Source organism: Epargyreus clarus, unplaced genomic scaffold, assembly GCF_041222505.1.
Source record: "Epargyreus clarus isolate Ecla_fem2 unplaced genomic scaffold, WU_Ecla_fem_2.2 ptg000013l, whole genome shotgun sequence".
In the NCBI taxonomy this organism is placed as follows: Eukaryota; Metazoa; Arthropoda; class Insecta; order Lepidoptera; family Hesperiidae; genus Epargyreus; species Epargyreus clarus.
Genome location: NW_027332221.1, coordinates 383,280 through 396,712, shown reverse-complemented (window position 1 = coordinate 396,712; position 13,433 = coordinate 383,280). Strand labels below are relative to the sequence as shown.

Genomic DNA, 13,433 nt, shown 5'->3' with positions numbered 1-13,433 from the left:
TTTTGAAACTGGCAGTAAAAAAGTTTTATGACCCTCAATCGTCAGTCGGCGAGATAAAAGAAGCTGGAGAGCGAGTTATGCATAAATTATTTGCAGCTAAAGAAGATACGATTAACCAGTGTAGAATCCAACGCTTTTCAACTGGTGTCACAAACTCTACTGCAGTAAATTTGGCAACTTTACCACCAACAGCTTCTGCCACACATCAACATTCTTTAAGAGCTTATTATCAAGTGCAGACATGGCTTGGTAATTCTAAAAATCCTGAAGACTGGGGATGGCAGAAAACGGAAACTCTTTTTACCGATTAGAACCACAGAATCTTTGGCACCAATAGATTTATTGAAACTAGTACACTGCAGTTGCTCAAGTTCAAATTGCAGCAAAAATTGTAGTTGCAAAAAAGCTGGGATGAAGTGTACTAGAGCATGTAAGGAATGTAAAGGGGAGGGCTGTTCAAATGCTACTGACCTGGTTCAACTTACTGAAAACGCTGATGAAGATGAAGAAGACGATGAAGATGAAAGTTTAGATTATATTTCGGAAATAGAGTTAGAAAAGCGAAATACAAAACGATTAGCTTATGAAAGATTTAAACGATCAATCTATGGATTAGAGGATACTGATTCAGAAGAAGAAGAAGCAGAAGAAGAAGGAGAAGAAGAAGATCAAATAGAAGATCATGCAGTCGAAGAAACGGTGGCAGTCTCTCGGACTTCTGACGTTGCTGAGCCAAGTACTTCACGAATTTCTCCTTTGAAAAAAAAGAAGAAAACGTCAAATATAAAATAAAAACCGTATAAACAATTTGGAATACTGTAAAGGATAAAAATAAAGAAAATAAATGTAATCGAATAAATTTTATTATTATTCAAGCACCTTCATTAATTATTATAAATAATCTTATATGCTTTGACCAAAAAAAAGTTAGTTTTCGAATAGATTAATAAAATAGTATAAAATAAAAACAAGAAATTTGGAATGAAAACTAAAAAAAATAAGTAGAATCTTGACGAAAAGTCTATTAAACTGTTTACTTTATAACGTAAACAATTTAAAATAATATAAACATTTATATTCAACGGAACTTCAGTCAAATGAACACCAAACACAGTAAGTATATTATTTAAACAATTAGCAATAAAAATATGATTAATTAATAATTTGTTAGGCAATTTATTCCTTAACAAAATAGTTTTAAGATTTTTTGCTGTATCTGCATAATTTAACAAGTTAAAGATCACAAAAGATACGAAAAAGTAAAAAAAATACCGATTTTTTATTAACAAATGCATTAATAGCTAATAAGCAATAGATACGAACTTGATCTACATTCTTTATAAAAAAGACCTGAATGTCCTTTATCGTATCTCTAATAGTTTAAAAGATATATCCATTTTTTAATTGAGAAATCAAGTAGGCGCTATAATTACCGTATCGTATGATATTAAAAAGTATTGTAATAAATAAAAAAAAAATTTTTTTGCACTTTATTATATATAGCTATTTTTATAATTTTTTTCTGCTTCAGAAAAAATATAACGTTGGTCAGTATTTGTTTATAACAAATTGTTAAACTAATAAACAATTAAATAATTAATATATATTTTTTTTGCCAAACTATTTAAAAGTGTAAATTATGATTTTTAAAAGCAAATTTTTTTCTTAACTAATTATTTAAACAATCGAAATATAAAATAATCGTTTTTAAACAATTAAAAATTAAAATTAAGAATTTTTTTTTTAAAATCATAATTTTTTGTAAACAATAAAATAGGAAAAATTTTTTTTTTTAAATATTGAATTTCTCAATTTGTTTATAACAATTTTGGGTCAGGACCAAATTTTTGACGTAATTGCACAACGGAAATCACAACGGAATGTGTCACACTGGAAAATAAATGTAGCACAATAGAATTATAAGGGTGTGTGCAAATAGTCATAAGATTTTAAGAAAAGTGGAATATAAAAAAAAAACATCATCTTTCAAGAAAAATTTAATAAATCGAAAACTAAAACACTGCTTGTTTTTTCTTACACTTACAACAATAATTTTAAACATTCAAAATTCTTATACAATTAAATAGTCATTGGTCCATTTACTGCTTTTATTAACAACTTTACTTACTTAATTGTATCCTATAAAATAAAATACTTTGTATTTATTATTTGTTATTCTTATGTTACCTACTAATGGCACAAAAACTAAAATTTAAAACATAACATTACAATAAAATCTTTAATGAAAACTAATGAGTCATTGGTTTATATATTACTGCTCAATTAAAAAAATCACTAGTACTTATCAAACAAACAAAAAATACTTTTTCACACATTTTAAAATAAATGCCACTTGCAATGAGATAATAAATTTGACCAAAAAAAAACACAAATATAGAATAAAATAATAGGTAAGCAAAATAAACTTCGTCAAAATCATCAGCTAAATAATAATCTTTAGAATCTTGCAACAGTCTCACTTTTTTAACAAGCGAATCCAAGTTTTTCTTCTTCATTTCTTCAAATTTTTGGGGATTTTCCCTTTTTGAGTTTCTCCCGGTACTTTCGACATCGCTCAGCGGATGATAAAAGCATCTGAAAAGAAAAAGGTACTCGGTCTTGACAAATAACATTAACTGCTAATTTGACTTGCTTAACTTCACACGAAGAATCGAGAAAAAACATAAACCTATCAGAATTATTTAAAAGAATTTTCACTGTTGCAATGAACATACTTTTAAGGCTAAAAACTCATCAAAAGGCAGCGGCCAGACGGCCAGCGGAGGCGTTAAATCATATTCCCAAGAAATTAAAGAGTCTAATACTTTAATGCATTATAAAACTGAGTTTTGAGCCTAAGCGAGCTTGCTGATGACGCGATGTGATGCAATTTGACCGACGCGACGCAAGGACAATTTTCATTTTTAGTAAGTAGAAATTGCAAATCGCACGAATCGCCTCATGAGCAAGCTCGCTAAGAATAAATAAAAACTAAGAAAAGCTAAGACTAAGCAAAACCTTTTATAGAAAAACTTTATTTCTTAAATTACGAGTCCCAAAAAGGAGGTACCCTATCTATTTTAAATTTATTAATAAACATGCTTGAGATGAAAAAAATACTGAGATTTACAAACATCGGAACAGGCAAGAAATATAACGTGACAACAAATGTGGCAAAAAATAACTATTAATAAAATACAAAATTATGAGAATTTTAATAAGACCCAGTAGCATCTCAAAACATACCAACTAATACAATAGGTACCCTCCTTTAGGCCTCTGGCGTAGTAATTTAAAATAATGTAGTAAGTTAATATATTTAAACATTTTCGAATAAAATACTAAATTCGTTAATGACATAAGAATTATTGTAAACATAACTTTAGAAATTTCCCTTGTGACACGTCGCACAATTTCGTGTCACAAATCGCACAATGGAATGAAAATTGTTCACGACATAACCTAATACTTGCAATAATTAACAAACTGAACCATTAATTGAACACTTCTGCTTCCTATTTAACAATAAAGATAACAGGAATGAATAAATATAATTCAATTTCTAGAAAATCATAAAAAATATTAAAGTTTTACTCACCTAAAGTCCGGAAATCTTAACGACACGCGCTGACGACACAAACAAAATGTCAACTGACATTTAAAAAACGTGGCGGTTTATCCAAAATGTTGTTGCCAATACTTGAAGCCAATGTTGCCATACTTAAATAATCAACTAAATCCTAAATCTGGTTTTTGGTTTGGACATAATAGCGTCGCACAACAGGTGTGTTACAATGGAAAGAATTTTGGGACGTATGTAAAATTAATTGTAAAAACTATATTATCAATGGTTATTGTGCTATTGTTAATGAAAACGATTACTGGTGTTTATAAGGATTTAATAATATCAAAGTATGAATGCTAGCTTACGTCAAACAAAAACTTCGGCCAAAATATTCTTAGGTAGTCAAGCAAGGACATGCGTATTTTGTATGGCGCAAAAATATAAAGAGTTCGATATTATATTATTTTTAAAGAAATTAAGCTTCAAATTAAGTTATTTGATGAATGAGACTGTTAACAGTAACATAAGATATTATTATAAAATATGCCAAATTATTTTTAGGCGTGTAAAGTACGCAAGTTTTTGTCACTTATGAGTCGGACACTTCAGTTTTTCTGAATCCGTCAAAAATTTGGTCCTGACCCTTTTATCAATAACTGTATCATATTCATTGAATAATGAAATGATAACTTTAAGATAATCTTTGATAGTTTTAAGGGTAGTGAAGATTTTACAAGGCAAAACCCGTCAAATGGCTCATGCAAATGAGTTCATGTTTTGGTTTCAGTTTGTGATTGATATACTTTCGTTCGTCATCCCCATTCATGGACGACACTTGCTACTTACCACTAGGTGGGTGAAGTCACATGCCATGTCTTTCGATTGTAGATATTGGACGTGCCCCCACGATTTTATTTTAGTTTAATCAATGCATATGTTTAAAATTTGTATATTTCAAAAATGACATCTTTTGTCATAAGTGTTTACATAAATGTATATTGCATTTTTAGGAATTTATGACCATAGATATTTCCAAAAAGTGAGTAGGTTACGAGTTACTTTATTTTGAAAATATAACAATGTATACATATTGGTACCCATGACTGTATCCATGAAATATTTTTTTAGCTTTTAGTACATTTATCTGCAATATAAAACCGTTTAACTTATTATTATTTTTTTAACTTTTTTTTTTAAGTTTTTAGTTTTTATTTCTCATTCTATTCAATCCGTTAAGTGCCTCATTATTGCAAGGTTTCTTGCCTGTTAGTTTATTGCAGTCAAACTCTTCAAAACGTAATCCCTCCAACGATCTCACTCTACTAAGAGTGAGATCTTTGGAGTACTCAAATAGTTTAGCGCCTAAGTATACGACGGCGTGATCCACAGTGCTGCCCTGCATTTTATGCACCGTGGAAGCCCATGACAATATTAAGGGCAACATTCGTCTTTCAGCCGTCCCGTAATTAAATTTGGCTGTTACTTACAATTATTTTTTACTTTTTTTACATAGAAGTCGGTTGTATTTTTTGTAAAAAATTTTTTGATACCCATATTGATGGGATTGAAAACTACATTATCCGCCATTTTGTAGCAGTGGCCATCTTTGATTTTGATTTTGTATAGTGCACTGAATTCTACTTGACAAGCCCTTTCATTAGATACCCATATTGATGGGATTGAAAAAAACTAAGTTGTCCGCCATCTTGTAGCGGCGGCCATCTTGGATTCACAATAATATTGAATATGGATAATTGTATTGTCACCTGAATCAAAGGCGTATACCAAATTTCAGATCAATCGGTTAACGGGAAGAGGGTTAAATTTTAATTACTAAATTTGACCCAAACAAACACACGGGGTGAGCTAAATAAAACCGTTTAATTATTAGTGAAGTCGTTTGAGTTTGCCAAAAAATGAAAAATACATACGTAACAAACATATACTCGAAAAACATTACCTTCCTAAATCGGTTTAAATAGCTTTTCTTCATAAACTCAATTATCCAAATTTTCGATAATCCGAATGCCACAAATACGACAACAAATAGGTTGCTTAGTCGACATTCTACTGGAGTAGTATTATGGCTAATTTTGATAATTATTCCGAATTTAAATATCTCCTACTATGGTGTGTAGCGAAAATACACAGTCAAAACAAACAATAAATCTCGATAAAGCCCAACAGTTAGTCTTATAGTGATGCTATTGCTTAGTATATACACAATGGCAAAAACATTTATAAATACGTCCAAAATAAAATATTAACATAAAATTAGCTTTAAACAAAATACTCATTACTCACTTTTAATTTTTAAATGGCATTTAAAAGTATGAAATGTTCATAGCTATGATATGATTTACAACTGTGAGGGTAGTATATTAATATTCGTACGGTGTAAAAATCGGCTACTTTGGACACAGAAATGCGTGGCTAAAATGCGGGTTTAGGTCACAGAGTGCTATAAAATATATAAGTCTCAAACTAATAAACTTGATTTACAATCCCGCGCGATGCTAATATCGGCGAGCCTACGAGCCATGACTACCGTGAATCGTTCGAATCGTTTGACCTGTTTGAGCTGTTTGAATCGTTTGAGTCATTCGAGTCGCGTGAGTCGCCAGATCCAACGACTCGCACAGTTCGCAACGCGGGCCGCGAGTCATGCAGCTCGTTCAGATCGAACAGATCCATTGAGTTAATTTGATCTGTGAGCCGGTTCATAACTCCGACTCAACCTTATGACTCGCAATCTGATCTGCAGCTCGCACGATTTGTTTGTGTTACCCATGTCTAACTACGCTATAGTCTATAGCCGCACGAAAATTGTTACCATTATGATATTTTATTTTTATACCACAAATTATTTTTCTTATACTGCATGGGAAAATAAAGTAAATATAAACATAGAAAAATGTGTATTGATCATAAATCAATTGCATGACTATTTTACTATAATAAAATTGTATTACATTATTATCGTCAACAATAAGAAGTAGTTTCTTATTTAAAACGTATGTTTTGATTGGGCAACACCGTAGTATCTATACTTATCTGTTTGGACATTTAATTATGAATGAGAACCACGGCGGTCAGTAGCGTACTCGTAAAATTGGGATGGCGATTTTTTCCGAAAAAGATTGATTCTTAAATCAATTGGAATCAAAGTCTGATAAATTGGTTCACAAAAATATCGAGCCCTAAAGAAACGATTTTCCAAAAATTGATTTTTTTTCGATTTGGTTATTGACTTCGTATTTTCAATACAATTAAAAACCAAATGATAGATATAAAACAAAAATGCCATTATAATAAAGGATATGTTATAGTTTTTAACAAATTTACATTATTTTGTAATACCAGTAAAGTAACTTTTTAATATACTTTTTTTTTAATTTTATTCTTTTATCTATACCAAATTCAGGAGCGGCGAAAGAAATATAGTAGGAATTCATCCAGAAAAAAATTGAGCAATTAAGAGAAAAAAATCATTCCTCTAAACGAGGTTGAAAAGTACATTCAAATAATTGTAAATAATATCATTATAGAAACAGAAAAATCGTGTTTCGATTTACTAAGATGAAATATCGATTCACTGAATCGATCCAGTACTAGATATCAATTAAAACTTTTTTTCGGATCGGCATCCCTAATTGCCTGCTTGCTTTTCGATCTTTTTACTACGCTTTTATTAGTTTGACTGTATGTACCAAGGTATGTGTGTGTGTAATTGAATCTTTGAACTCGATTTTTACCAACTTTGAGCAATTATAAAAACCGATGACAATACACGATTTTAATAATTTTATTCCATTGAGACGATATTAGAGGCGGGATTTGAGGTAGGTGGCGCCGCGGCTATTGGTGCGGATTAAATCATAACTAGTTGTCCAAGTGATAATGAATCGATCTACAAAGTTTACCACTAAGTCGCTAGATGGCGTTACAAAACCCGACAAATAATAATTAATTCGTTTGCTGTTAGAGTTGGTTGAATTTATGTTGTGAACCGAAATGAAGCCACACTATATTAAAGCTATATAAAAGACTAACATTAGAAAATCGGTATTAAAGAAAAATAATTTCTCCGAATTTCTGAAAAATCAAGGTAATTGTTATCTACACTTTTATTATTATTACTTTAATTACGATGTCGTATTTATGGTAACTTTGAATATGGTATGACTACGACATATGTATTATGGTACTTTGAATATGATATGCAAATATGCAATTGCATATAATCCGATGTCTAATCATTACCTATATATAATATTATAAAAAGGAAAACTTTGTTTGTTTGTTTGATTGTAATGAATAGGCTCAAAAACTACGGGACCGATTTTAAAAATTATTTCACCATTCGAAAGCTACATTGAATAGGCTCAAAAACTACGGGACCGATTTTAAAAATTATTTCACCATTCGAAAGCTACATTATCCACGAGTAACATAGGCTAAGGCTATATTTCATATGAAATATATTTGATAAATAGATTTTGAGGCGGTTCAAAGTTTGCCGGGTCAGCTAGTTACCTATATTTCTAGTATTATTCATACAACCTGTACAGTACACAAACATGTTATAAGTTAAATCTAATTATTGACACTTTTATGAATAACTTTTTACAGATTACTTCACTTAAAACAATTAAAAAAAAACATGATATAATATGTGGGTCCCTAGTAGGCGACAGGTTGACTGACATTTTGTTTTAGTTGAAATTTACCTACCTAGTAGTAGTAGTACCTATAAAATTAAGTTTATTAACATAAAAATTAAAAAAAATATATATCTGGATGTGTTATTGTCGAAAACCGTCATATCACTCGCTCGTCACTGTGGCACATTCACGACTGTTCGTGCGCTTGGCCAGCGCGGTATAGACTACAGCCTAATCCTTCTCACTCTGAGAGGAGACCTGTGCCCAGCTGTGGGCTAATTATGGGTTGATGATGATGATGATGTAAATATTGTATATTTAGAGAGCAGGAATATGGATCTAATATTGGCGAAATGTAGTTAATATTTTAAAAATTCATATACCTACTAATGAAGCTACTTCGTACTACTACTATACTACTATAAAAAATACTAAAAATAAAAATAAATACGTGGTACGGAACCCTCCGTGTGCGAGTTCGACTCGCGCTTGGCCAGTTATTCTTACCTAAGTCGGCGCTCATTTTAGACACGTTGTTTACATCGTTATTCAACGAAATACATTTTGCGCCGACTTCAGAACTATGTACTAAACCAACATTTATTTCAATTATTTTTTACTTTGTAGTGACATAGAAGTCGGTTGTATTTTTTTTTAACCGAATTCCCAAAGGAAGAGAGGTTATCTATTCGACACGTATATACATATACATATGATGGAAAATATGACCTTTCAATCTTCAACCCTGATGATGCAGATGTGCCCCCCATGTAAAGTATATGGATTAGACATTTGTTGTAAAGAAGTTGTTAGACAGGACATATGATGACAAATTTGACCTTTAACTCCTAAGATCTCATGATGCAGAGGTACCTCCAGCCTAAACCACATGAATAAGCCATTTAGTGCTTTCACACATATTTTATAGTTCCCAAACAGATACATGTAATGTAAAAAATGACCTTCAACTCTTTCACTCTGATGTTGCTGGTGTGCTTCCAACCTAAACCATAGGACTTAGCCATTTTGTGCTTTCATGTATGTATTAACGTCACTAAGCAGACACATAGGATAAAAAAATTAACCTTCAAGGTCTTAATCCTGATAAAGTAAGGTTGCTTCTCGCCGAAACCGTATGAGTTATACATTTGATGCTTTCGGATATTTATCAACAGTTTCAAAGCTAGACTTTGTAGTGACATATGATATAAATTTTGACCTTCAAATCTAAAATCCTAATGACGCAGGGACACTGCTGGTCTAAACCACAGTGACTTGACAATTACTTGTTACAAATATAAAATATGGTTAACGTATACATTGCAGTTTTTCTTCGTGAATTGGACCTACTCACTCGCAGAGTTTTACCACTTCGTTTGATTTATTTACTTTTCTGTTGCAACCTAACCTAGCCTGTATTATTGTATTTCATATAGCCTTACCTATAGTGTTTATTATTGAATTGGTTAGGTTAGGTTGGAACATATAAGACAGTATAAAACTAAGCGAGCAGGGCGCGGTAGCGCCCTGCGAGCGGGTGGGTCCAATCCATATGAATTCAGGCCCTATCTTTATTCATTATCACGTTTATAGAATTTTATATAATATTAATTTCAACGTTAGTACGTTATCACTAAAAAGAGTGAAAAAAAAATTTTAACAAAAAAATAAAACCTACTTCCATGTCACTGCAAAGTAAAAAATAATTCAAATAAATGTTGGTTTAGTACATACTTTTGAAGTCGGCGCTCATATTAGGCACGCTGTTTACGCCGCCATCAATCGAAATGTATTGAGCGCCGATTTCAGGACTATGTACTAAACCAACATTTATTTGAATTATTTTTTACTTTGTAGTGACATGGAGGTCGGTTTTATTTTTTTGTTAAAAGATTTTGTTATTTTTTTTATACTATATCTATATTTCGGAATAGGTGGTTCTTTATCGCTCATCGTAATCTTCTGTGGGCTTCAGTGGTCATTATTACATCACAGGAATTACTTCGATTACAATTAACTTAAATAGGCAGGTATAAGTAGCTCGAGGAACGCGTGATAATTTTAGTGTCCGCACCGGCCGACCGCCAACAGTAGTCTCCGTCTCGTCGGTCCCCAAACCGGCGCATTCCAACACTAACTTTATCGAGTGCCACTAGATGGCGCTAGCGCTCCGGAATCGCCTCAGTACCGCCATATACGACAGGGCCATCCTGCTAGCACACGCCCTCGTGTGTTATGTGTGTGTTAACATTGTTTAGCTTTTGGTGTATAAATTGCGGGCGTGTTAATCTTCGGGTTACGCAAATAAAAGTCGCTTTTAAATCTTAACGTTTACTCGAACGGAGTTATGTGCGAAGAGTGTAAAAAACATGGACGCCTCTGTGTTGCCATAGACAGTGGCAAAGAAATGCGAGACTTACCATACATACAGAAATACAAATGAATATTATAAATTAACTAGATAATATAATTAATGACACAATAATATTCTAAATTAAGTAATCAGTTGTATAATAAACATTTATAAATATCTGTAAAGTAGTACAATAAAGTTAACAGTAGAGTGACGGTCTAAACGAACCGCCACAACCACCCCCCCACGGAGAAGGATAACCCCATAAAACTAAAATAAAATAAAATCTTCCGGGTCTTTAAATTTGACCTGACGACCAGACCGAGTGGTGTATAGTTGTCTTGCTGGGTTATCCGTAAAATCACCCGGATCCGCGATTGGGCGAGTGGTGTCTGTAACGTCGATAATTATAAACGCTGGTTTTACTCGATCGACGCTTACTACGATCTTTTTACCCTTAATATCTAAAGTTAAGGTCTTACCGTTGCTGGACCTATCTAGGATAGCGTACGGGCCTAGGTAGGGAGGTTGTAAAGAGCGCCTAACCGTATCGTCGCGCAGGAATACGTGCGTCGACGAAGATAAATTTTTGAAAACGAATGTTTTCGGTTTGGAATGATGAGAAGCTGGAGTAGGTCTAATACTCGACATCTTTTGTCTCATCTGCACGACCAGATCAGCTGGATTAAGAGTATCCGGATTGGGACCTGGAGCGATTAGTTCGCCCGGCAGACGGAGGGTTTCACCGTAAACCAGTTCCGCCACTGTAGCCTTCAGGTCTTCTTTAAACGCTGTTCTCATCCCCAACAGCACAAAAGGAAGAGACCGCACCCATGAGTCGTTGTGACACATAAGCGCCGCTTTTAACTGGCGATGAACTCTCTCAATCATGCCATTAGCGCTCGGGTGGTAAGAAGTTGTTCTAATCCGTCTAGAGGCGAAAGTTTCCATGAGTCGGCCGCAAAGATCCAACTCGAACTGAGTGCCTTGATCGGTCGTTACAGTAGCTGGGACACCGAAGCGAGAAATCCATTCCCGAGTGAAAGTGTCAGCCACCTCTTCCGCGGTGATGGTACGCATGGGCCATACCTCGGGCCACCTGAAGACTCGGTCGATGGCTGTTAAGCAGTAACGAAATTCGTTGCAGACAGGCAGAGGTCCAACGATGTCTATATGGACGTGCATGAATCTACCAGATGGTTGGTTGAATTGGCCAAGTGGGGAGGTAACGTGTCTGGTCACTTTCGACCGCTGACAGGCTAAACAAGATTGGGCCCAAAGACGGCAGTCCTTTCTGACTGAGGGCCAAACGAAACGGTCGGTAATAAGGCGAATGGTTGCTCGTACGCCAGGGTGACTTAAGTTGTGCAACTTATCAAACACCGCACGTCGAAATGGAGGGGTCAAATATGGACGAGATTTTCCAGTTGACACATCACAGGTGACTTGGACGTTCGTACCTGGGATAACGACTTTCATCATCTGGAGGCTTGAGGTCCGTAAGTCGGCGAGCTCCTGATCAGTGTCCTGTGAAGCAGCGAGGGCTTCGTACTCTTGGTCCAAGGAAATAGCCTCGATACGCGACATAGCATCGGCGACGACGTTATCGTCTCCTTTAATGTACCGGATGTCCGTGGTAAATTGACCAATGAACGACAGCTGGTTTAGTTGTGCTGGCGGAAGTTTCTCTCGGCGTTGAACGAAAGCGTATAGTAGCGGCTTGTGGTCAGTATAAATTATCGCATGTTGCACTTCGAGAATGTGGCGGAAATGCTGTACACTTTCGTATACTGCCAATAATTCCCGGTAGTACGCCGGCCACTGTGATTGCTGCGCAGTCAATTTCTTCTGCTAAAGAAAGCAAGAGGACGCCATTCGTCGTTTATCTTTTGTTGAAGACCAGCACCTATATGGACGCTAGACGCGTCAGTAAAGAGGCCAAGTGGTGCATCATTGGCCGGGTGCTGGAGTAAGGTAGCTTTTGACAAGCTTTCAAATTCAAATTCAAATCTCATTTATTCAAAATTGATTCATATAGAATACTTTTTGAAAGTCAACAAACTACCACCGCTTCGGAAGGTATTTCGCTATGGAGAAGAAGCGGCGCAAGAAACTCCATACGTGTGCATATTTGCATCTTTTAAAGGTTAAATAATATTCAATTTTACATATAATTAATTTTTGATGTTGGAGCTGGAGTTGTCATACCATACGGATTTATCGTTTAAGTACTGATTTACATTATAATAAGCTTTTTTACATAAAGTTAATTTTATAGTAGATTTAAACCTTTTCTCGGATAGATCGATAATGTCTTTTGGTATTTTATTGTAGAAACGAATACAGTTCCCCATAAAAGAATTACACACCTTGCTTAATCTAAATTGAGGTATGGCCAATTTATCTTTATTTCTAGTATTATGACTGTGCCTATTATAATTTTTTTTTGAAAGAAGAATAATTTTTGCGAGCATATAAGATATTTTCATAAATATATTGACTAGGCACTGTCAAAATATTTATAGATTTAAACAGTTCTCGTAAGGACTCACGGGGGCGAAGACTATAAATGGCTCTAATTGCACGTTTTTGAAGTATAAAAATGACATCTATGCTAGCAGCGTTACCTCACAGCAGAATACCGTAAGACATAATGCTATGAAAATAACTAAAGTAAACAAGCCTAGCGGTTGGTATATCGGTATGATGTCTTATCTTCTTTACCGCATAGGCTGCCGAACTAAGTCTACTACATAACTTTGCTATCTGAGGGCTCCATTGTAGTTTAGAATCTAAATTTATCCCTAAGAAAACTGTTTCATCTACAAATTCTAAGTGATCATTGTTAAGG

The 13,433-nt window shown here is 34.0% G+C and overlaps 1 long non-coding RNA gene across 1 annotated transcript; it reads right to left on the bottom strand.

Moving 5' to 3' along the window:
- Nucleotides 1-1,979: 1,979 nt before the first annotated feature.
- LOC140746633 (uncharacterized) lies at nucleotides 1,980-4,211 on the bottom strand. The gene is made up of 2 exons (XR_012102785.1): nucleotides 3,599-4,211; nucleotides 1,980-2,595 (listed from the first exon to the last, which is right to left on the bottom strand). It is a non-coding gene; the product is annotated as an uncharacterized LOC140746633 (long non-coding RNA).
- Between the last annotated feature and the right edge of the window lie 9,222 nt (nucleotides 4,212-13,433).